General features: G+C 41.2%; 1 protein-coding gene across 2 annotated transcripts in view; it reads right to left on the minus strand.

Moving 5' to 3' along the window:
* RANBP17 (RAN binding protein 17) overlaps window positions 1-23,477 on the minus strand; it is a 282,087-nt gene that overhangs the window by 211,093 nt on the left and 47,517 nt on the right. The window lies entirely within an intron of this gene.

The following is a 23,477-nucleotide window of genomic DNA, read 5'->3' on the forward strand; positions in this document are numbered from 1 at the left end:
AGGACCCCTTCCCCTCTTGGTGCTGCTGCTAGGGGCAGGGCCAGCCCCCATACCCCAAGGGGGAGGCTGAACAGATCCAGTCCTGGCCCTGGGAAGTGCAGGATCCAGCTGGGCTGAGGGGCCATGGGAGGACACACAGCAGGATAGAGCAGCTGCCCTGGTCCCTAGAATCCCAGGCACTGCAGACAGTCACGCTGGACTGGGCCAGGCAGCTCCACTCACCCCTCCCTGCCCCAGTCAGATCTCTGTGGCACTCACTGCCTTTTACAAAGCTCAACCCAGCCCTAGCCTCCAGTCTGTGCTAAACCAGTGCCCAGTACACTGTGCCAGCTGCTCTACTCTGCTCCAGCCCGGCCCACCTTTGGGGAGATGGGGGTGGGGGATGGAGAAAAGCTCAGGCCTCTGCACACAATGTCACACTGACTTATGGGAGAGAACTCAGGTCTGGGTGCATGGCCAGAAAGCATAATTATCGGTAAACGTTAATCTGCTACAAAGGTCCCCAAAAATTGATAACTCAGTGTCATTTCCCTTTTCTCAGTGCCAAGATGATACCCAACTGATATACCTGTATACCTCAAGAATTTGTTCCTTGAGCAATTTAGTAAGAAAGTTACCTCTGGTTGGTGGAAGAATTTATAATAAACTGCACGGAAAGTGGAGAGATAGTTAGCTATATTGGTCTGATGTCAGGCATAAGCAAGGGTAGAGGTGTACTAACTGAATCAAAGAAGCAAAAGCTTTCATAAGCAACAGCTCACTTAATCAGATGTTATGAAAGGACATACAGAAAGCAGGCTGTTAAACAGGACTGATTTAAAATACAGAGGACAAGGAAAATGGATTACAAGCCATGAAGAACATTATCCTTCATCAGCAAAGACCACATCACCAATGAGCTAAATAACACTGCTTTTAAACATCCAAGATTTATTCACCTGCTCTTCTACCAACTTCACATACTATACACTGTTACCTGCTCACAGTGCCCTTCTGTGGTCTACTTGGTACAAATTCCTATGCAATAGAATGAATGGACACCGACCTGATATCAAATCCAGAAATACACAAAAGCAGGTGGCAAAATTACTTCAAGCTCCCTGGACATTCCATCGCTGACCTCAGAATAGCTGTTCTTATTACAAAAGAATTTTTTTAAAAAAAAATCACTTGAACATGAAAATTCCAGAACAAGAAGCCATCCACAGACTGGATTGTGTTAAGTATGGCCTAAATAGGTATTCTTACCTCATTTTCTAGATTAGTTTTGTTCTTCTCTTCAAGCCCCTCTGCCTCTTTTAGTGCTTCCCCCTCTCCCTCCTTTCCCCTTTCCTCTCTTTTAAATTCAAATCACTCTTATTTGATAGCTTGTTCTCTGCATGTCCTTTCACAGTAGCTGATGAAGCAAACTGTCACTCATGAAAGCATATGCAGCTCTGATTCAGTCAGTCTATAAGGTGCACACCTACCCTGCCCTTCTGACTGAAAGTCAAGATGACAGCAGGAGTAAACAGGGTCCAATAAAATTATCACAAGCCTTACTTTCAGATGCATACTTAATTCTTCTTAGAAACCTCACCTGGAATAAGACTTGGGAAGTCTTCTTTTCTTATTCATTACTTAGCAACATATTGCAGATTTTCAGATGGTTGAATCTCTGTATTAAATAGCCTGCAATATAATCCTCATTATAACAAAGCATATTTGTAGCTATTTCTGACATACTGTGCCACTGATTTATCAGCACTTTGCTTTATACACAACAGCCTCCCCTTCACCCCACAAGATTAATTTGTTCTGGGCAACTGCTATTAGAAAAATACTAATCTCTCAAATCATAAATTATAATCACATCCAAATAATCTGATAATAGATATGCCAAGCACTTAAGAAGTCAATCATTTCAATGGATGTAGTATTACTTTAAGTTTGCAAGTGATAGTATCAATTCTGAATCGTTTAAATATTAGTTTACAAATATTGCTTATAGCTTAATAGCATCATAGATGTAGCTTCACAAAGATATTGGCTCTAGACAGTAATTATATCCTCAGCCTAATGTTGCAGTTAATGGACACACACATTTCAATGATAATTGCAATGCCTGAATATGATAATGTGCCTTTATTAGCAGCTACAAAATAAAGCTGAGTTACAACCAAGTGCAGAACTGAACTATGCTAATTATTTACTTTTTAAGATTGCTTGACTTGTAATAGAAAAAAATATATCTAACAGCAGAGAACTTTAGTAAAGCCAAATATTTTGATTACAAATATGTGATTAAATACTGTTTATATAAATGTACATGTAGCTTGGAGATGTTTTGGAATAACAAACTAAATGCTGACTATCGCCATATAAGGTAGAGTTAACAACATCCAACATTCTCTCTTCGCATGCATTTCTGTACCAAAATTAAGGTTGACAAACATTAATTTGGTCCCTTGAAAACATCCTTTATGACAACAATTTTTAATTACATAACTCATCTTGTTTTTTGTCTATAGGCTCTTGGCCAGGCTGGTGCAAGGGATGGAAACTGCTCAGGAAATAAATCAGATTGATGTAGAGAATAAGGCTACCTGCCTTGAGGACCCCTGCCTCACTTGCTACAAAACTTCAAAGATGTGTAGCAAATGGCACAAGAACTATACAGACAAAAAGAATACCCTTATAATTAAGGTAGATGAATACCAGACTGGAGAACAGGATTCCATCCCTGCATCTGGTACCATATACTTCCTTTATCTAATAAAACAGAATCACTAAACTAAGACTTCTGTACAATCTAACAGAGGAGGCAGACAAAATATTAGCCGTGGGAGACCTCAAATACATAATATTCTGAAAAAAACTGAATACAATTTTAAATGACCAGACTGGATATGCAATATGAACTCTGCATTTGCACGATTCACTTAAAGCACCACACTGGCACTTCTTGAAAAATCCTACCCTTGCTTCAATGAACAGTGAAGGATCCAGTACATTTAAACAGGCTGCTGGAACCTCTGGCAATAAGAAAAAGCCACACTATATTGTACTGTAAAGAGGGTTTAATCCTCAGCTATTGAACTCCAAAGAGGCCAGGAGCCACATGCTCCACAGCAGGAGTGGGCAAAAGAAAGCCTGCGGGCCAGATGTGGCCTCCCAGGCCATTCTATCCAGCCTATGGGGCCCCTAAAACATTTAGAAAATTAATATTTATCATCCCCTGGCTGCTTGTCATGTGCCCCTCGACGGCTTGCCAAAACTCAGTAAGCGGCCCTCCGCCCGAAATACTTGCCCGCCGCTGCTCCACAGGCTGCACCAATGAGGGCCACATACCATGGGGGCAGCAGGTCTCCAAAGTTACATGTCCCGTGTGTGTGTGTGAGGGTGGGTGCCTGCCCCCCAGCTACACTGTGCATACATGGGTGCTCTCCCACTCTGTTACACTGCATGAAGATGTGTGCTCCCCCATCTGCTGCATTACATGCATGCAGTAGGTGAGCACCCCCCACATATGCAGCACTGCACCCTATCTTACCTTTAACTCCTTGTGGGGTTCCCTGCGGCACTACACTTCATGGGTGCTCTGGGATGCTGGTTCCCCCTGACACCGTGGGTGGGTTGCACCATGTTGCATTTCCTTGTCCCCTGGGAAAGGAAGAGGAGCCCCAAGACCCTGGCTATTCTTGCAGCCAGAACAATAGGGGCAGTGGTGGCTAGGTGGGAACCTGGGGGCTGCTTGCTAACCCACCTCCCCACCAATGGTCACCAACTAGACAGCCCTGCTTTAGTCTTATGCTGGACTTCAGCTCTTGTGAAAGCACAGAATCAGAAAGATGGAGCATTTAGTGAAAAGAATAAATGGCAAAGCATCCCATGGCAACCTAGAAAGGAAAGGAGAAAAAAGGGACCTGTGAAAAGTTATGCTCAACCTACAGCCTCTGGGCTGGATGTGGCTGCTGGAACTGTATCTTCCACGCTCTGCAGCTCTCCGTGGGTCTGGAAATTTAGTGAAGGAGCAGTGGCAGCTGCAGCAGAGCTGCTGAAGGCTGTAACTGCTCTGTCACCACCACATTTCTAGACCTGTTGGAACCCCAAAAGACGAGATGACATGGCCCCGTGCACCATTTCTGTGCCACTCATCTGGCCTGAGGTCTGGATACATTAGGCACCACTGATTTAGGAAGACAAATATCAGTTGTATAATGGTAAATCAACTGATTTGAAACAAATGTTTCATGCTCTGAACAGTTCACTGCCTAACACATGAAAACTCCACAAAGTTGCCACAGCATTTTAAAATAAAACAAATATCATGACTAAAATGATTATTTTTTGGATAGAATGTGAAATTTGGAAGTCAGAGAGGGTGTGGGGGGGGAAGCCAACAATATTAAATGCTTATGCTTGCAGTGTCAACACAGTTGACTTTCACGCATTTTGTTTTGTATATCTAGAAATCATACAAGACAGTATGGTACAAAATCAGTATGGCAAAAACCTCGTTTGTTCCAGCATACAAGGCAAACCTTTCAAAATTAATAGGGACAAAGGAGATATCCTAGGATTGTTGCTTCTAAAAAAAGGAGGATTACTTGGAAAGTCATTGTCTAGCACTGAACAGCTTCTGGTGTTTGTGTATTGAGCTCCGATTGTTCTGTTAAGAAAATTTACTCCCCTATACAGTTGTGTTGGGCTCTATAAATACAATTATTTATATAAGATATTTAAAAAAAGTAGTCAAAGATTTCCACACCGAATGGGAGCAGCCTACAAAAAAGAAGCCAAGGTAATGACTGGCAAGAAAAGTAGTCTGGGTCATAGAAATCCAAAGCTATATGCATCATGCTTCATGGCTTTACCACTTAGTCCACAGCCAAATGTGCACTCTCTCTCTTTGAAAGAAAATCTGAATGTCTGTACCATGTGAACATCAGTTCATTTGCAAAGCTGTTACAGCAGTGAACTTCTTTAAAAGTCCACATGAAAACGAATTCAATGAAGTTAGGTGGCTGTCACCAAGTGAAAATTCAAACCTTCAAATTAACTCCAAGTTTTCCAAACTGATCAGTAATCTTCCCTTGCTGAGGGCTATAAGAGTGTTAGGTGGAATGCCTAGTCCACTTAGTTGGTATTTTTAAACATTTAAATACCCTGAATTTTCTCTCACGGGCACACAAGAAATATTCTATCTATGCACAGCAGGGTAGAAGCATTTAGAAACCTCTGAAGATGGTCTGCCTAAGTGTAAAGAGTACTCCCAGCTTCATCTCCTGTAGTTTCAGCCTTGAGAAACGGATCAGTAAAGAACCACCAGTTTCTCACAAAAGGTGGCACCTAAAAGGAGTCCATATCCATGATAGGAATATTTTTCTGAGGATCACAAACAAGGTAAGATGACCATCAATGCCTTCATTCAATATATTGCCGACTCAGCAGCACTGTTTGAGCCAATATAAGACTAACTAGCTATCTGTCTCCTACAATAAAGCCCTACAACTGACTCTCTAGCCCAGGACTGTGCAACTGGTGGCCTGCACCACACATGCAGCTCCCAAGGAGTTAAACTGCAGCCCCATGGCTCTTGGCCTGCTTGCCACTCTCCACAGGCTCCCCTTCCCTCCTCCAGCTTCCACTGCCTGCCCTGGGTTGTATGACCTGTGGGGCTGGGGGAGCCCATGGCCAAAGGGGACCCTGCGTAGTATATCTGCAACTGTGTGGGATATAGAGGCCATGCAGTAGTGCTGGGAGCCCATGTGGTATGGCATAGAGGGGGCTCATGCAACCTGGCATAGCACATCAGAAGCCCTTGTGGTGCAGTGAGGGAGGGTTCACGAGTTGTTGCATACAGCAGCAGTGCCCAACTGTGGGTCACAACCCCAAATGGGGTCACAACATCAGCAGATGGGGTGCTGATAAACAGGGATCCCAAGTGCACAGGTGATGTTTTGGAGGTGCAGGGAGGGTGGGGGGTCCACAAGCAACATGAGCAGGAGGCGGGGGAACACAGGCAATGTAGCGGGGGGGGGGCAGGGAGGCCAAAGCAACAGCAGAGGGTGCATGAGCCCCCCTGAGATTTCTGTGCCCAGTGGGGCATGGGGTTGCAGCTGGGCTGATCCTGGTCTAGCTCCAGCCAGGAGCTGCCTCCATGGCCCAGTGGGTGGGATCCAACATTGGAGGGAGCCCCATGCCCCATGGCTGCTAAGGTGAGGCATGGCAGTGTGGAGCTGTGCCCCTGCTGCTACCAGGCAGGCAGGGGATGCCTCAGTTTGAGCCACAGAGCCTCCTGGGGGAAGGCAGCAGGGAGGGGAGCCCCAAGCCCACAGCAGGCAGCCCAGGTCCTCTCCTCTCACCCCTCCCCATAGGCTCTGCTCTGTGCCACCCCCAATCTGGGCTCCGCGCTCTGCTCTGCTCCGACTGCAGCAGCCACTGCCTCCCACAGGGAGTAGCCAGGGCTCAGGCACTGCTCTGGGGGCTGTGAGGTGGGAGTGAAGGGCTATGCTGAGAAAATGGGCTCATGAATGGGGTCATGCTGAGGAAAAGTTTGGGAAGCACTGGCATAGAGGTAAGGGAGGGAGGACTCCCATAATGGGTTGGGAGCCCCTGCACTGCTGTAAGGAAGGCTCGCGTAGTATGGCAGCAGTGGTGGCAGGAGATGAATAAAAATAATTGAAGGATTATAACTGGAGATGAATAAAAGAAGATAAGGTCATATAGTTAATAAATTAAATATTGTTTATAACAATTTTCATCAGCAAGACAAGCATACTGAATGCACCGAATAGTTAAGTGTATTTAATAATGTGTACTACTTTAACTCTAAAAACTGGCATTTTTAAAACCAATAATCATTTCTTTTTCTGGGACAGCTCTCTTTACAGTGTTTTGCTTATTCCTGTTTATGACTAAAGATATTGGGTGGAAAGGAAGCAAAATGTTCCTTAATCTGATCCAAATGTTGAACACACGGCAGTATCTAAGCAGTAATGTTACAATGCTTTGTTTGCTAGTTACTCCAGCACTAGTTATTACATACTGACATACTGCCTAGTTTTATGCAAGCTAATGACTAACTTATATGTATTTATTCCAAATGATATGACCTATTCTTTGCTAATCAATAAGCTGGGAAGAACTTACCTTCCATATTCAAATTAATATCTACTCCTTTTTGCTTCTGACATTCCTTATCTACATATGACTCGCATCCAAGACAGCTGGAATAACAAAGCTAAAGTTTTCATCTGAAGAACAAAGGTTTGGCAGTAGATCTGGAAATTATGATGCTCTGTGGATGCAATCTCCAATGGAAGCCTCACCACTGACTTTAACTGACTTTAAGAAGTTTGCATCAGTAGCTTTCAAAATAAGAGCTTTGCCAGGGATCACAGCAAAGCCAAGATGTGACGCTAAAAAATAGTGGCACTATATTGAAATATAGTTTTTTTTTTACTTACTTCTGAATTGCATTTCAAACCAGAAATACCTACTTCTAACTCATTTATGTTATCCATAACTTCATTCCCTATGGTTCTGAAGTACCAGTATGCATACAACAGTATCCTATTAAATAGCACAAGGTCTTTAGTAATTACAGTACATCTTAACATTATCTTTGATAAAACTTGGATATACCATGACTTCATTGCCTGCATAAACAGAGATAAATTGTCACTTCTAGTGTGTGTTTTGAAAAAAATCATTCCCTATCCCTCTAACTGCATCGAGTCAAGTTGTACCTAGTTCTACTTGTGATGCTTCCTTAACAAAATAAATGTTAAACTTAAATGAGAGGCATTTCATGCAATCTGAAAAATATTCAGTTCAATTAAAAATAATTGATGCATGGTGAAATAATTCTTCCCAAAGCTGCTGTAAAATCTTCAAAAAATAAAGCTACTTAATAATTTTCATCTCCTACAGGCTAGAGAGAAGCATTATTGCATATTAAAAATTGGAGTGTGGTTTTCCCAGAGGTAAAAGAAAGTTATTAAAACAACCTATTTATTGTTGATATAACTATCCATTTGTGCTACACAAAAAGTAACAATTTCAGTACATTAAAAGAACAGCTAATTACAGCATAATTAGTATTTTCTGTATTTTGATAATTAGGGGTTAGTTGGCTATTCCTTTTCAAATTTTTATTTGATGCACCCTGACAATATCTTTAATGAGCAGCTAACACTATTGAATCCCTGATGGGTGAGGAGTTTAGTGACCACTACTACATTACTTCCATTTATCACTGCCTCTTTACCTATAAATTAAACTGGCCCTGTAGCTATGTTGATCTACTTTATATCAATTTCTTCATCCATATCAGCTGAATATGTATGGCATTAACCTCATTTACTAGTTGGGAAAAGCTGAATTAAAATGAGATCTAATTTCTAGTGCACAGAACAATTTCAAAACTGCCTGCTAATTTCCACCACCTGTCAGTATGGCCATTTTTACTTTCTTGTAATGAAATAAGTGTGTGTGTGTGTGTGTGTGTGTGTGTGTGATGAAATAAGTGTCTGTGTGTGTATGTGTGTGTGTGAGATGAAATAAGTGTCTGTGTGTGTGTGCGCGTGCGTGAGATGAAATAAGTGTCTGTGTGTGTGTGCGCGTGCGTATGTGTGTATAAAGGCTAATGATTCATACATCATGTACAGGCCAATACCTGAAGTCAATGGGGCATTTACCAGACTCTGCACATGCAAGAATTCTATTATATATACTGCGCTGCAGAATCAGGACTGAAAGATACCACATTCTATATGGCCGTGTTGGAGTGCTGTTGCAGCTGTGAGGGTCCAGGAAATATGCAACAGATATTGATTTTTGTAGGCGATACCTTTTATTGGATCAACAGCATGGCTGGGATAGACTTAGCACATTTGAAAGCTTGTCTACATCTATCCTAACCATAAAAGGAAATCACCCATAAAAATCCTTGCCTCTCACAAATTCTTTACGTTTATTTACTGTTCATGGTAGCTTTAATATTGTTATGCCCATGGAGACGGTAATCAAAGAAGTTTACATATTAATGAAATATAAGCATAAGCCAACCAAGTATTGAGATGCTGCATTAGAGAATGCATCTGCTTATAAATCAGGAAGTTTTTAAATTATGTCAGCTACCCTTGGATTATACTTTTAACTATCATAAGATACATTTACCCAAGGCTGAAAATTATTCCAAAACCAACATTTTTTTTGTTTCATTCTCCCCTTCAAGCACATTGTTGTCTAAATGCTAACTATACTTAGTATTGTTTATTATTAGGTAGTTCCATTTTCCAAAAGCTCATATTTCAAGTTTGAAAGTTTAATGTTTTCAAAAATATCTTGCACAAATGTAGTTCTAAGAATTATTTTAATAACCTGACATTCTTTACATTGCCTAGGTAAACGGTGCTCAACCTTCTGGCCCTGCAGGATAGATGAGCGGTGTGCTGCTGGTCCATGGGCTGGATGCAGCATGGGGTTGGTCTGCAGGTGAAATATGGCATGCTAGCCTGGCCCCATGCACCAGATCAAGCCCAGAAAAGCCCCACATTCCAACATAATCCAGCGCTCAGAGCTGTGTCATCAGCCTTCAGGGTACCCCACGGGTCCACAAATTTAGCAGTTGGGGAAGCTGTGGCAATTAACATGAGCAGATCCCTGCCAGAAAATTTCCGGACCCATGGGGCACCCCACAGACTGGGCAACACAGCCACAGGCGGGAAGTTGAGCACCACTGGTCTAGAAAAAAGTGACCTTTAAATTTAGTACATAACCAGATATCTTTCTGGCCTACCCCACCCTGCTGCCTACCAAAAGTAGTAGTTAAACCACTTTACAATCCTGCTCCAACTCACCACATTTTAAAATAAAAAATTATAAGAGATTAGTTTCTACCATTTAGCTTTTCATAACTTCTACCTGCCTAAGAGATAATGCTGAGCTGGGCTAGGTTCCTTGAATTTCTCAGCTGGCACATACAAAAAGGCTATCGAGAGCTCACTGGACTAGCATGGAGGAGTCCTCAGACATTAATTAGCATACTCTGCTCTTACTCATCCACTTTCTATCTCTGATTGTCTTAATTTGTGGCACAAAGTACGACAGGGCTTACCAGAGCACACTGTTCCCTAACCATCCACAGCTGGTAAGGGGTCCCTTGGGAACTCTTGCCATCTGGTATAAATTCAAAGCAGCTTCACAGACTGCTCTTAACCCACAATGGGACTGGAACAGAGAAAGGAAGAAACAATCAGGAGACTTTAATTCCCTGATGGATTCCTACTGTATCCTAAGTAGACAATGTGGCTCACTGCATTTTAAGTTGGTGGGGGGGTGGACTTTCCCTTTTAAAAGAGTTAAGTAATAAAAGAAAATGGACACATACTTTTGAAACAGTAAGACACAGTATTCCCTTGCATACCATAAGCCCCAAATAAGACTTTGTTTTGGGAAGGCAGAATAAAGAAAAGAGATTTTTCCCAAAGTCTTCCTTGCCACAGCATGCAGTGGCTGAATGCTCCCAGGCACATGCACAAGGGACACAGTATACAGCCAAATGCCAGAGGTTAAACCCTCACAGCCACTACCGAATTGCTGTTGCTCCGCCCTTCCTGAATGCAGCCAGGAAGGCAGTGAAGTTCCACGAAGCACTGACGCAGGCAGTCATTACAACATCCCTCTGTCTCCATTCTGGCATAAAAATCAGCTTTGTCACTTAAAAACATATACCCCAATTTTGAGTGACCAATATTTGGGTGTATGCAAGTAAACATGGTATATACCTGATTAACTGATAAACTTGCCTTAAAGTCTCATCAAGCATATACATGAAGAGATCAAGAGCTAGGCCTGGTCTACATACAAGTTTCCCATAATATGTATGTTGGTAGCAGCAGCAGCGGCAATCCCTCAATTCAAGGATGATCTCTACCATGGTTCATTGATGGGTCTAGAAGCGACTTAAAGAGTTCAGTCTTTGAGCCACAGATCCATCTGCAAATGTTGAGTCTTTCCACTGGCAGAGTAAGCCATAGGTTGAGATTCCTCTCTTTTTCCTTCCTCCACTCTCTCTACTGCTTCAAGGACAAGACACTAACTCAAAGCAGACTGCCACTTGCTTGAGGTTGTGGAGTCATTGGAGTTAGTTAGCAGCCAGCTCCTCCCAGCTGCTGATGCTGGCATCTGTTGTCTTGAGGTATGCCTTGAATGTGTCCTTGTAGTGTTTCCTCTGGCCAATGCAAGATCTCAGGTCACAACCTGAGCTGGGAGTAGAGCACTTGTGCTAGGAACTAGGCATCTGCACACAGTCTCTGGTCCCCAAAAGTTGGTGCTAGAGGATCACTGACACAAGGCTGGTAACGCTGGCTTCAGCAAGGAAGCTGGCATTTGTGTGGCAATCTTCCCAACTGATGTAGAGAATGATACCTCTGGTGATACCTCTCCAGACCCTTGAGATGAAAACGTTAGGTTGTTAGTGGGGGGAGGGAGGGGCGGGACCACATTGCTATATATGGAAAGGCATTCTCTTAAACGCTTCAAATCTCATTCTGGCATGAAGCTCCAATATGGCCATGGCACGGCACTCGTGTCAACTGCAGTTGTGCTCCCAAACAACCATTTCAGAGGCAATGAGTTTGTTGACAGCCTGGTTATCATGGATAATTCTCAATGACTGCTGAGTGGTCTTGTTGTCTTAGATGGCAAGGGCATGTATTATCTCTGTCTGCCTCCAGTTATTTGACTACTGTTCAGATGCAGCAGAGGACACTGTGTGTGAAGGCCACTGCTAGCCTCCTCCAAAAAGTTCTTGATACTGTTCTGCTAAAGGAGAACCAAATCATTAAGACAGTGGTCCAGCAAAATGAAGATGCAGCATGCCTTTGCACAGGGCTGTAAACAGGCAAGTTCTATGATCCCAGAGCATTGTGGGGTGAGGAACAAAGCACTGTGGAATGCTGGTAGACAAGCCAAATCCCCATCATGCTTTGCTGGAAAGCGCAAATGTAACAAAGTACTTCAAGGCTCTTCCTATTTTCTTTCAGGGTCATTTTTAAGATGGATTGGCCTTACCTGAAGCATTTCATAGGCTTTGTACATCTGTACTTTCACCTTTAGGAATGCTTTAAAGGTGGTATGACTGTTCATTAGGGCTGTGTGAAACTTCAGCAGCCGTTTCATTTTGGAGGTATTTCATCACCCAAAACAAAAAACGGAAGGCTCTGAAACATCTCTGAAACATTTTGGACATGTTTCGGAGGAGGGCTTGCAGGGAAACAAACTCAGAAGAGGGAGGGGGAAGAGGGTGGGAAGGACTGCTTCTAATTCCAGTGCTTTGGGGGAGAGATGGCAGCCTGCTGTCAACCCATGTGCAGATCCGGGGGCTTATGACCTCCGAGAAGAGTCCAGCACAGCCCTATAGACCCTCCTTTTAAAGGGCCTTGAGGCTAGGAAGTGCCAGGAAGGGGATGGGGCCAGGCAGAGCAGCCATGGGGGCTTCTCCCATGGCTCCCCCACCTGGGAAGAGACAGGCACAGCCAGAGGAGTCGCAGCTGCCTGGCTATGCCTGCCTCTCCCTGGCTGATCCAAATCAGTGCCAAAACAGCGTCAAAATTCCTAAACAGATTCAGCCAAAATCGAAACAGAACAGTGATCCGCAACACCAAAATGAATTACTGTCCCTCCAAAACAGATGACTCCGAAAAAGAAACGAAACATAACCATTTCTCACAACCCTATTGTTCATATCCTGATATCACTATCCTGACAACCCACAGGATACTAGGGCCCTGCCACCAAATTCCACTGCACAGAGCCCTAGTGGGGATACATTCTGGTGCCAGAGGGCAAGTGACAGTTGCACTGAACCCTACAGCTCCCTGACACCTCTTGCTCTGTCATCAGAGGTGGGTCCAGATCTGACTCATGTGGAGCACCATGGCCAAATTAATTTAACTCTCCTGGTTTAATACATTCAGGGAACCAGTTATAAGCTCCACTAAGAAAACTTGCCAAAAATGTGTATTGCACATCCTTCCTATAAGAGCCACAGACTAGCACACACTGCATCTATTGCAACCAGTTCTGTTGTACTTTGCCCACATTAAGAACTGCATTAATTGAACAGAACTCTTACAATTATCATACCCAACATGCAACAACTTGATTTACTCATGGCAATATCAAATTATAAGCTAAGAACCCCCAAACCACTCAGCAATGATGTCTCTCTCAAAACCATCACCAGCCAAATCAGTTTTCTTTTTAAGAGAAGAGTTTGGGATGTATCTATGAAGGCCTTCCTATTATTCTTACATGTAGGGGACAGTCCTACTGCCTTTGACTTGAATAGAAATATAACAGGGTGATCTGCTCCCTTAAGAAGGGACTGCCCACCCTGTGAAGGGCATTCAGCTCTGGGCCTTCTGATAATGAGGGAGTGTCCCACATTAAAAACCTCAGAGGAGAGGACTGAGAGAGGAGATTATGAAGGGACAGTTTGAGAGGATGAAGCAAGCAGAGACTGCTGCCTACTACAAGAAAAGGCCAGGCTGGTGTGATGCAAGTCAGAGCCAAAGGGTTCCTACAGGGTAGAAGCATTTTTATTTTGTTAGCTTATTCTTGAACTTGTTTGTTGCTTATGACGACTGACTGAGATGCTCCTAAGAGAGTAGAGCTGCCTGGTGAAGACAGCTAGGAAATCTGCATACAAAACGTCTATGTAAGTGCTTACACTCCACCAAGGCACAAAGAGTCTTGGCCCTATATTCTGGTTTGGAGTAAGTGACAGCTCAAAAAGCATAACCAAGAAAATGAAATCTGTTAACCAATAGTTGTGACTAAAATTAAACATTCAATACACCACCACTATCAGCAGTACTTCCCCCAAAGTATCCTTCTCCAGTTGTGGATTACTGACCATTGCCAGCAGGCTCTGCACTTGCTTGTTGGTCCCCAGAGCTCTTGCTGGTTACTTTGTGCTGACTTACGTCCTGATGCAAGACTGCTTAAAAAGACAGATAAAAATACATTAATAACTTCCTTATTTTTGCTTTTCTACAGAAGCATATTTTGTACTTCCTATGGGAAAGTTATATAATTATGGATGATGGGGGTGGCAACCTGATCATACTTCGAGATGTGAAGGCTCAAAAAAAAAAAAAAACCCAAAAAATCAAGAGGAAAAATAGTTTTCCATTTTTTCCGGGAACTTTTTTTTGTTTTTTTTCCCTGAAAAATTGGAAAACTTGAAAATTTTTAGAAAAATTAAAAAAAACCTCTTATGAAATATTTTCTTTTAGAATGATTAATAAAATGTTTAAGACAAGGTGTTCATATTTTGTTACCTTTTACTCCCCTAAAATGTTTTCTAATAACTATGTAATGGGAAGACTTTTATGTAAGACTAGCTACAGTATCAGATCACTAACAATTCCTGTACGCCCAGGACAAGCAGTACAGTACAACTCTCAAATTCAAAAGCAAGATGCATTTCTGCCCTCAGGGGGCACTGCCATTTTCACAAGAGAAGGAAGAAGGATTCAGTGCTGCCTTTGCTTGTGGACTTTCTCAATTGTTGACTTTTGATCCAGAGGTTGGTGGACCTGCTCCTGTCCTCCTGACTAGGCCTCAAAGGACTGGGAGTGGACACTGGTAGCAGTATCCATTCATTCCTGTAGAGATTAGAAACAAGGAGCTTATTGCTCTGCTTGCTCAAAAGCCTCAGGAGAGGAGACAGAGCAAGTCTAAAGGTTTTTGAGTTGGAAGGAACCTGCCTCCTCCTGGCCCTGTGACCTTGAGATCCACAGCAGTACAGAAGCAGCTCAAAGAACCTGAAAGAAAGTATACTACTTTACTGAAAAGTAAGTTTAAATTTTTTTTGTTCACAGTTAACTCTAAGGAGGCCTCTCCTCCATCCATTACTAAATTTGTACATGCTGTAGCTTAGTGTTTATATATGCAAACTAGCCACTACATTACATTTTTTTTTCACCCTCAGCAAAATGGTGTGACCAACTTCTACCATATGGAAACACGTCCACGCTGCAAGTTGTTCTGAGGAAAAAAATGTGCCTTGCAAATACTGTCAAATTAAATATGCATTTCCAAATGTTACTAGGATGATCAAACATATCCTTGTATGTAAAAAGTGTCCTGCAGACATTAAAAAATCCTTCATGGGTATAAACAAGGAGAAGGTAGATCCTGATGATGAAAGTGCAAGTAGTTCTTCCCAATGTTCTCGATCCAGAAGTTGTCCTACTACTGCTGCTTCTTCTATAACATTAGTATCACAAAGGGCTGCCCAATCAACCTCCTCAAGTAACAAAATATTACAACTAACTGTATACAAAAGACTCTCAGTAGCTTCATTTGTGGACAAGATGACATCTGAGGATCAGGAAAAAATTGACCAAGCTCTTGCAAGAGCAATATACTCTTCTGGGATGCCATTGTCAATAACTGAAAATGCATCCTGGCAGGAAGCTTTTAAATTACCAAGACCATCATACCATTTGCCCAGCAGACATTCTTTGAGCAAGCCTCTTTTAGAGTCAGAATATGAACATATAATACAATCTGTGCAAGGAAAAATCAACGAAGCACCGTGTCTTGCAGTACTTACAGATGGATGGATAAATGTGCAGGGAGAAGGAATCATAAACTGTGTGATAACAACACCTCAACCAGTTTTTTTTTTTTTACAGAAGCCTTGAAACAGGAGAGAACAGGCATACTGCAGAATATATCAGTAGTAAAATAGGTAAAGTCCTACAGAAGATTGGGGGGTGGTAAAGTGTTTGCTTTGCTGATTGACAATGCAAGGAACATGAAAGCAGCATGGGAGATCATAATGGATATATATCCACATATTACTGCAAAAGGATGTGCAACCCATGGGCTGAACTTCTTTCTTAATGACATCATGAAGTTGGTCACTCTGCAAAAGATCTATAGAAGAGCAAAAAATGTTAAGACACGTAAAAGCTACTCATATTGTAGCTGCAGTCTTTAACAAGAAGCAGGAAGAAATCTGGGCAAATCTTTAGTTTTCAGAAGTCCATGAAGATGATAAAAATGAAGGATAAGAAGAAGCGGAAACTGCAGATAATGATAGTTCAGAAAACAAGACTGATTAGACAAAGTTTCATGTGGCAAAATTTGTATTCAGTGAGTCTTGGTTATCCATTTCCTTTTTTTCCTCTGCTCTTTTTCTAAAAATGAGGGCTTTCTGTATCTGCTTGACATTGTGGAGGACATTTAAGTCCTGAAAACATAATAACTTTCTTGTTTTACTATAATGTTAATGGTTTCTTCTATTTTCAATTTTAATTTTTTCCTGCTTCTCCTAATCTGGCAAAAACTAAGAGATGATAGGTTCCTTAGAGTTCAGCAGCTTGTAGTTCCATTTGTAACAAAAATTAAAAACTTTTTAAAGTAAATTCAATTAGTAAATTTGGAATAATTGTCTGAATAAACTATACGTTTAAATTTAATAAATATACCAAACATAATAATTTTATGAGCAAACCAGGTTATACATAATGCATTTTATGTTCTTAAAGTAGCAAAGTGAATTTAGATCTGTAAAAAGTGCTAAGAAAATAAGAATTGCATATATTTCAATTTTCTCCAAACTTTCCACTTCTTCCCTTAAAAACCCAGAAAAATAGGTTTTTTCCCCCATGGCTTCAAAATTTCCAGAAATTTGACATCCATACTGTCTCCAAATTACAAACCATATACTAAAAAAAGTCTGAGAAAGCCCATTCCAGGGCAATTCTAACCTCCCACCTTAATTTCACACGTATAGACATAGAAAAATTTTAACCATAACAGTGATGACTATTAGAGATGTAAACATCAAGAGAAGTGTTACAATCACCGATGGCTTCCAATACTTGCAAGCACATATCAACAATGTCTCAAACAAAATCACCAGCAGGACGAGATTTTGCACTACAGACAGTGAAACAGGTAAGCACTCCAACCTGTTGCTGATTCACACCCAAAAGGATTGTAATTTCAGTCTGACACAAGTATTGCACAACCCCTTCTCTTCTACTCCAAGCTGCTAAAGAGCTAGTTGGGGTGCATATCTGATTAAAAATTAACCTCAAAACCTACCCAAGGTTGCCAACTTAAAACATTTTTTACTGGCAATCTGCAACATTTTTACTGACAACCAGACATTTCTTTTTCTTTTATTGATGTGTATTTTACATAATGTAAATGTAACTCTTCTACCAGGCCCAGGACAAGGGCCAAGTTCTAATCTGAAGCTTTAACACCAATCATAGTAAAAAAAAGTTTGGTTGTCAGTAAAAAGTTTGCAGATTGTCAGTATTTTTTTTCTTTGGGTCGACAACCTTACTTGACTGAAGCAATGGTTTTATAACTTGCTGCTTCTACCCGAAGAGTCCCTGCTCATCCGCACAACCCAATACCCCAATTGTACCCTGCATGGTGCTATGCTTCCTCCCCTGCCACCTTACCACCACTAGCCCCACTCCCCCCACCCTGGCCATAAAGAAGAACTACCGTCTGTCTACCTGCAAAGTAAGCAGCATTACATGTGAGGACCGGAGACAGCAGCAGCAGCGTGGGAGAAAGGGAGAGGAGGACTGGGTAAAAAGACAGCTTCGTGGACAGTTCTGTGCTTCCACTCAGACACCAGGTGGCACTGCTCTACTCTGTCCATGCATCAAGGCCTGCCTCTAGTCTCATTCCACAGGGTTTCAGTCAAGCTCAGGACTCCTTACTGATTGCTCCTTTTTGGTTTCTTTTTTTTTTTTTTCCCCAAGCAGACTTTACACGGACATTTTTAGGCTTGTTATTGATGAACTGTCAGTAAATGTATGGAAAATTGGTAACACTGAAACCCCTCCCTATGTTTGATCAATATAGTGCATAGTACAACAGAAAGGACTGCTTTGAACATGCATGTTACTTCCATCAAATATTCCTGACACAGATCAGCTAGTTCATTTCTGTATTATCAGACAGGAACAAATTTACCTAGGTCATGCCCAAAGATATTTTGTTCAACCTCTTCTAAAAAAAAAAAAACACAAAGAAGTTTCCATGACCTCACTAGGTATCCTGTTCCAGTGCTCGACTGTTCTTATGGGTTGAAAGTTTTTCTTAATATCTTAACTGAAATTTCCCTTACTGAAAATTAAGTCAATTGTTTCTCTCCCAATTCTCTATGGACATAGAGAACAACTGATCAAGGCACTCTTTATAATAGCCTTTTGCACATTTAAGGACTGTTATTAAAGCCACCCCCCACCACCCAGTCTTTTTTCTGAACTAAACAAACCCAATTCTGTGACCTTTCTTCATAGGTCATGGTTTGTAATTCTATTATTGTTCCTATTGCTCTTCACTGCTAAGTAGAGTGGAATAATTATTTCCAGTTCTTATACATACAAACCATTCTTGTTAATACATCCCAGAATAAGATATGTGGGGGGAGGGGAGGTCGTTTTGTTTTTTTGCAACAACACCCCTTTGTTGATTAATTCAGTTTCTGAATCCCTAAAGCCCCTGGGGCAGCTGTCCCTACTTTGTATTTGTGCTTTTGACTCTTTTTTTTTTAGGAGTAATACTTTGCACTTTATTTAATTTAATCTTACTGATTTCATATAATTTAAAATATAATTCAAAATATTTTGAAATAGAGTCCACCAAATGGTTACAACCCTTTTCAGTGTGGTTCATGTACAAAAGTAATAGTATAAATGCATACTTGTATAGTTTGTCATAAGCTAAGAATACTGAATCACTTCTAATAATTGGAGTCACTTAAAGTAGTAACATAAAAGCCAGACTCTTATTTCTACATTCCTTAAATGTCTTCTAATTGCTATTTTGGCACTTGCACATGGTTTCTGATCCTACTCTGCATGCACTGTAGACATGCAAGTGTCCACATGGCTACTGGGCATGCACAGTAGCCTGCACTCTGGCCAGGCAAGTACACAGTTCCATATGCTAGCCCAGATGTATGTAAAAATCACAACACTAACTGGGTAAAATCCTATGATTAGCAGATGGTAGATGCTAGAGAAGAACACTCACCCAGGAAATGGGAAGCCCAGTCCCACTTCACCCAGAGGATATCTGAATTGACATCTCACTGACTTCCTAGCACAGTACTCAAACTATAAGACCACAGGCTGGGCATCATTGGTTTCCCCGCACCCTCAACTCCAGCCCTCCTTTTGAAGCTGGTCTGCTGGGCAGCCAAGACATAGAGAAATGTGGGGTCAAGAAGAAAAAAAGCTAGTGGAGGTGTACTCAGTGACATGGCTACTCCTCATGAAGCAAGGGGGTCCTAGGTTCTAGTCCTGGACACCTGTTTCCAAAAGGACAGAAACTTCTCCATTGTTGTTCATTAATCTTATCCAATGACTATTAAATGAAGGTGGCAATTGCTCAGTTTCAGGAGGAGGACCAGATGTCTGACCTATGGCCTGGTAATTACTGCACTGTGCTAGAATGTCAGAGGACTGAATGTTCAAACACCCTCTGGGCAAAGGGAGCTAGAACTTGCATCTCCTGTTTTCTGGGCAAGTGTCCTAACTGATAGGTTATTAAGCTAAAACGTGGGAGTTCCTCCTGGTTTTTGCCAGGTTAAAATTTGGGAGACAGATTCAGGCTATGTACAAATATTTGGTTTCTACTAGGATAAATCACTACTCATCTGGAAAGAATAAGTGTACAAATGTTCCAGCTTTTTCACCCAGAGCAAAAATGGCCATTCTGGGAGAGAAATAACCTGATTCCAGCAAGGTAAAAGTTGGTCACAGGAGAGTTTCTCTTTGAAAAAGGAACATCTGAAAACTTTCCTGTAGCTTAACTCCTCAGGAGCGACGGAGGACTAGGAGGAGTGGAGTCCTGGGGAAAGACTCCTGCGCCTTACAGAAACTAAGGTCACACTGGTCTGGGGAAAGTGCAGGGGGCAGCTGCTCCAAGCTCCACCCCTAGACTGGTGGGGGAAAGGAAGGGAGAAGCAACTGCCAGCTGTTCCCTGAAGGCTTCTCTATACACCAGTCCCCAGAATGAGGGACAGACTATGCAGGAGGCTTTGCTGTGTTGCTTCATTCACTTGGCTCTCAGGTCTGCCTGCTTCTCATACTGGAGTCCCTGGTGTGAGAAGCAGGCAGGGGAGCTTTGCCCAACTGTTTCAATCCCCACAGGGACAGCAGGACTGACAGCCTCACACTGGGATCAGCACAGTCCTGGAAAGCCTTAAGGAGCAGGAAAGAGGGGGCATTTGCAGAATGAATGTCTGTACTGCTGCCTCTCCTGGAATCATTTCTAGCAGTGGACATTTTCCACTGCCAGAAGCGAACATTTGTATAGGACCTCAGAAGTAGTTGGTTATGCACAGTCTATGTACATGGAATAGGATCACATACTGCATGTAAGTGCCAAAACTGGATCTGTCCATTTGGACATATACACTGAACCAGGATCCTGCCTAGTGTTCTGTTTAATAAATAAGATTTTGACTACTGATGTAATACATCAAATTTCAATATTAGAAGAACAGCAGTGGCTGACAGTGGAGCAAATGTGATTTAAAAGCCACATGTACTGTTCCCTGTACTATGTTAGGACAGCTGAAAATACCCAACTTCAGCGCAGCATAGTGCTTTTCGAGCCAACCTGTTTTTTCCAATGCCAACATGCCCATATCCACAACATAGCACCAAATGAGGGGTGAGCCTCTCTGAGCCAATTACAAGTTTAGGACCAAATACCTCAACAAGGCAATAGCAATTAGAAACATATTAGACAGGTTCAAATGCAGAGCCCAGTGCAAAGAATATATCCTTATAACTTTCTTTTAAATGGCAGCATCTGTGCAATTGTACCAACAATATGGAAAAGAATCATGGGGGAGATCTTTAAGGCTTTTGCTGCTGACTTACAGAGAAAACCCTGAAGGTTCAATTAATGAACAAATACGTAGACTTGTATTCACTGAATTATGAAGACAGCCTTTTCTACAACCTACAATATTTGATATGTGATGTTTTTCTTGATTATAACGTGAGATTTTGGTTAAAATATATATTTTAAATTGCCCTAGACAGTGTTGAATAAGTCTTGTAGTTAAATTGGATTATTTAACTTTAACCATTGACTTTCTTTGTATATGAGCATAAGATGAAATTTAAGAATATTCACGCAAAGTATTTCAAGCTATAGTTCAATATGATTGAAACATGCAGACAATCCATTATTTGTTCTGTAAATAAAACTTTGGTATATCTATCTATGCAATCTTGAATATTTATATAAATGGATATTAACTTAGTCATTTGATATATATTTGGTTTTTTTCTTCTTCCAAGTGTAAATCCTTTTATTGCATGTTCCTAGATACCTGCTAGCAATATATAGTACCAGAGGATTTACAACTGCAGGGATAGAATGCCATCTGCTGCTACATGTGTTGCTACAGCAGGAGAAAACAAAAAGGAGATAAACACAAGTTTTTTTTCTTGGTTTTCTCACATATGTAACATATAAAAATAAGCTTTTTGTTTCCTTAAATAATCAACTTCAACATGACTGCATGTACAGGGGTCTTCATACAAGAGTCTCATTAGAGATCAAGTACGTAATTTCTGTCACCAACTGAAAACTCAGGCTCTAGATCCACACAGAGCAAACCCCCCCACCACCATTCAAAGGTCTCTTCTGATTTAAACTTCACAGGAAAAGTCCTCAGAATGGACATTTCTGGAAGGAACCTAAAGAATTATCTTTCTTCACCTAACTTTAGATGCAGATATGAAATGATCTGGGATAAGAATACTTGTGCTCAAACCAAGAAGATTCTATTCATGTCTGAAAGGCTGTAGAATTGAGCCTTGCATAAGAGGAAAAAAACCAAACTAATGCATCTATAAATTAAATTATGCCAGTGGAAGATAAAGTCTGGCCACAAATGGGACCTATAATGGAAGCTTGATTGCAATTAGGTATGAAGCAGTTCCTAATACAGTAACTAGATTGTGAGGTCTTGAGTAGTTATGACATTTGTAGTTTTATATACAACAAAAGACTTACTGACGTGTCAAGTTACCAGTTGGGTTGCCTATAAGAGGAGCTCCAGTCAGAGGTAGTGTACTTTGCTCGAAGGGTCAGTGGGTTGAATGCAGGCACATTAATTTGGGAACAGTGAAACCCTACACATTTCTTACCTCTCTTCCCTTCCCTTTTTAAATAATTTCTTACAAAAACTCTTCAATAAATCTTAGCAATACTTCAATCAATAGTTAGCCATTTAAAAACATGCACAGTAGTTATGGCACCCATTTTATGATTTCTCACTTAGAAAAAATAAACTGTTGAACCTGATAATCTCACATAAATTAAGCTGTGGCTTAGTGAGCAAGAACTCAAGCTATATATCTGTCTGTTATACATCTTTCTGGAGTTCCAAGCACTTAAATGTTGACAAAATTATTATTTTTTTCACTTTTATTTTACCCACATCCAAATGATTTTCCCCAATCATTCTTCTGCACTAACCCAACATCACCGTAGTCATAGAAGCCAGAACCTCTGATGGACTAGCAAAGGAGATGCTAAAAAAACATGCCATTCACTTGCAACACATTAACCTGTCATCTTCAACCAACTTCAGTTCAGACAGCAAGATCCCAAACAGAACTATATACAAAAAGTTTTTAGACGCTAGAAAAATTAAGACAAGATCCAGTATTATTGGACAGAATAGTAATTACAGCACAATCCCAGTTGCAGTCAGTGGGAGTTTTGCCAGCGAAACAATAGAAGAATTGGACCCAAAGCGATTATTCTTTTCACTCTTATTTTCGAACAATGCATAGTTTGTATTTTTTTAAAAAATCACAACTCAGCTTTGACACTTGAAAGGAACACTTAGTTTCCATGAATAACAGTAATTCAGCATAGCGTAAAATTTTATTCTTCGATATCAGAGCGAGGAGCCATTCAATAAACCTTAAGTACAATTCACACCCAAAGGGGATAAATTCTTGGGATTGGGACTGTTCACCAGAAAGCATGGGTACAGCACTACATAAGTAAAAACAAAATCTCAGTCACTGTCAGAAGTCTTGCTAAAGATTTGCTCGGGGCTCAAACAAAATTCTTTATCTTTCTCAAGATCAATTGATCTCGTCTTACTGACGCTCTCTTTATAACATCTATATTACGACTGTCCCCTACAGTTAAGGTGAATTAACTGCTGCTTCTTCAAAAATGCATCTTACTTTTCCCTCTCCCCTATTTAAAATGCAGAAAACCAAGTAAAGTGAGAAATACAGTGGAAACTGCATAAATGAGTAACTGTCAAAAGAACAGAACTATTAAAAGAATAAATCTTGTGTACCCTGCTGTGAAATATAACATAATATAGCAGAACCCAGTTAAATGTTTGAAATAAAAATTGAAATGCAAAGTAACCTAAAAGAGTTTAA

This window comes from Crocodylus porosus, unplaced genomic scaffold, assembly GCF_001723895.1.
Source record: "Crocodylus porosus isolate Cpor-Errol unplaced genomic scaffold, CroPor_comp1, whole genome shotgun sequence".
NCBI lineage: Eukaryota > Metazoa > Chordata > Crocodylia > Crocodylidae > Crocodylus > Crocodylus porosus.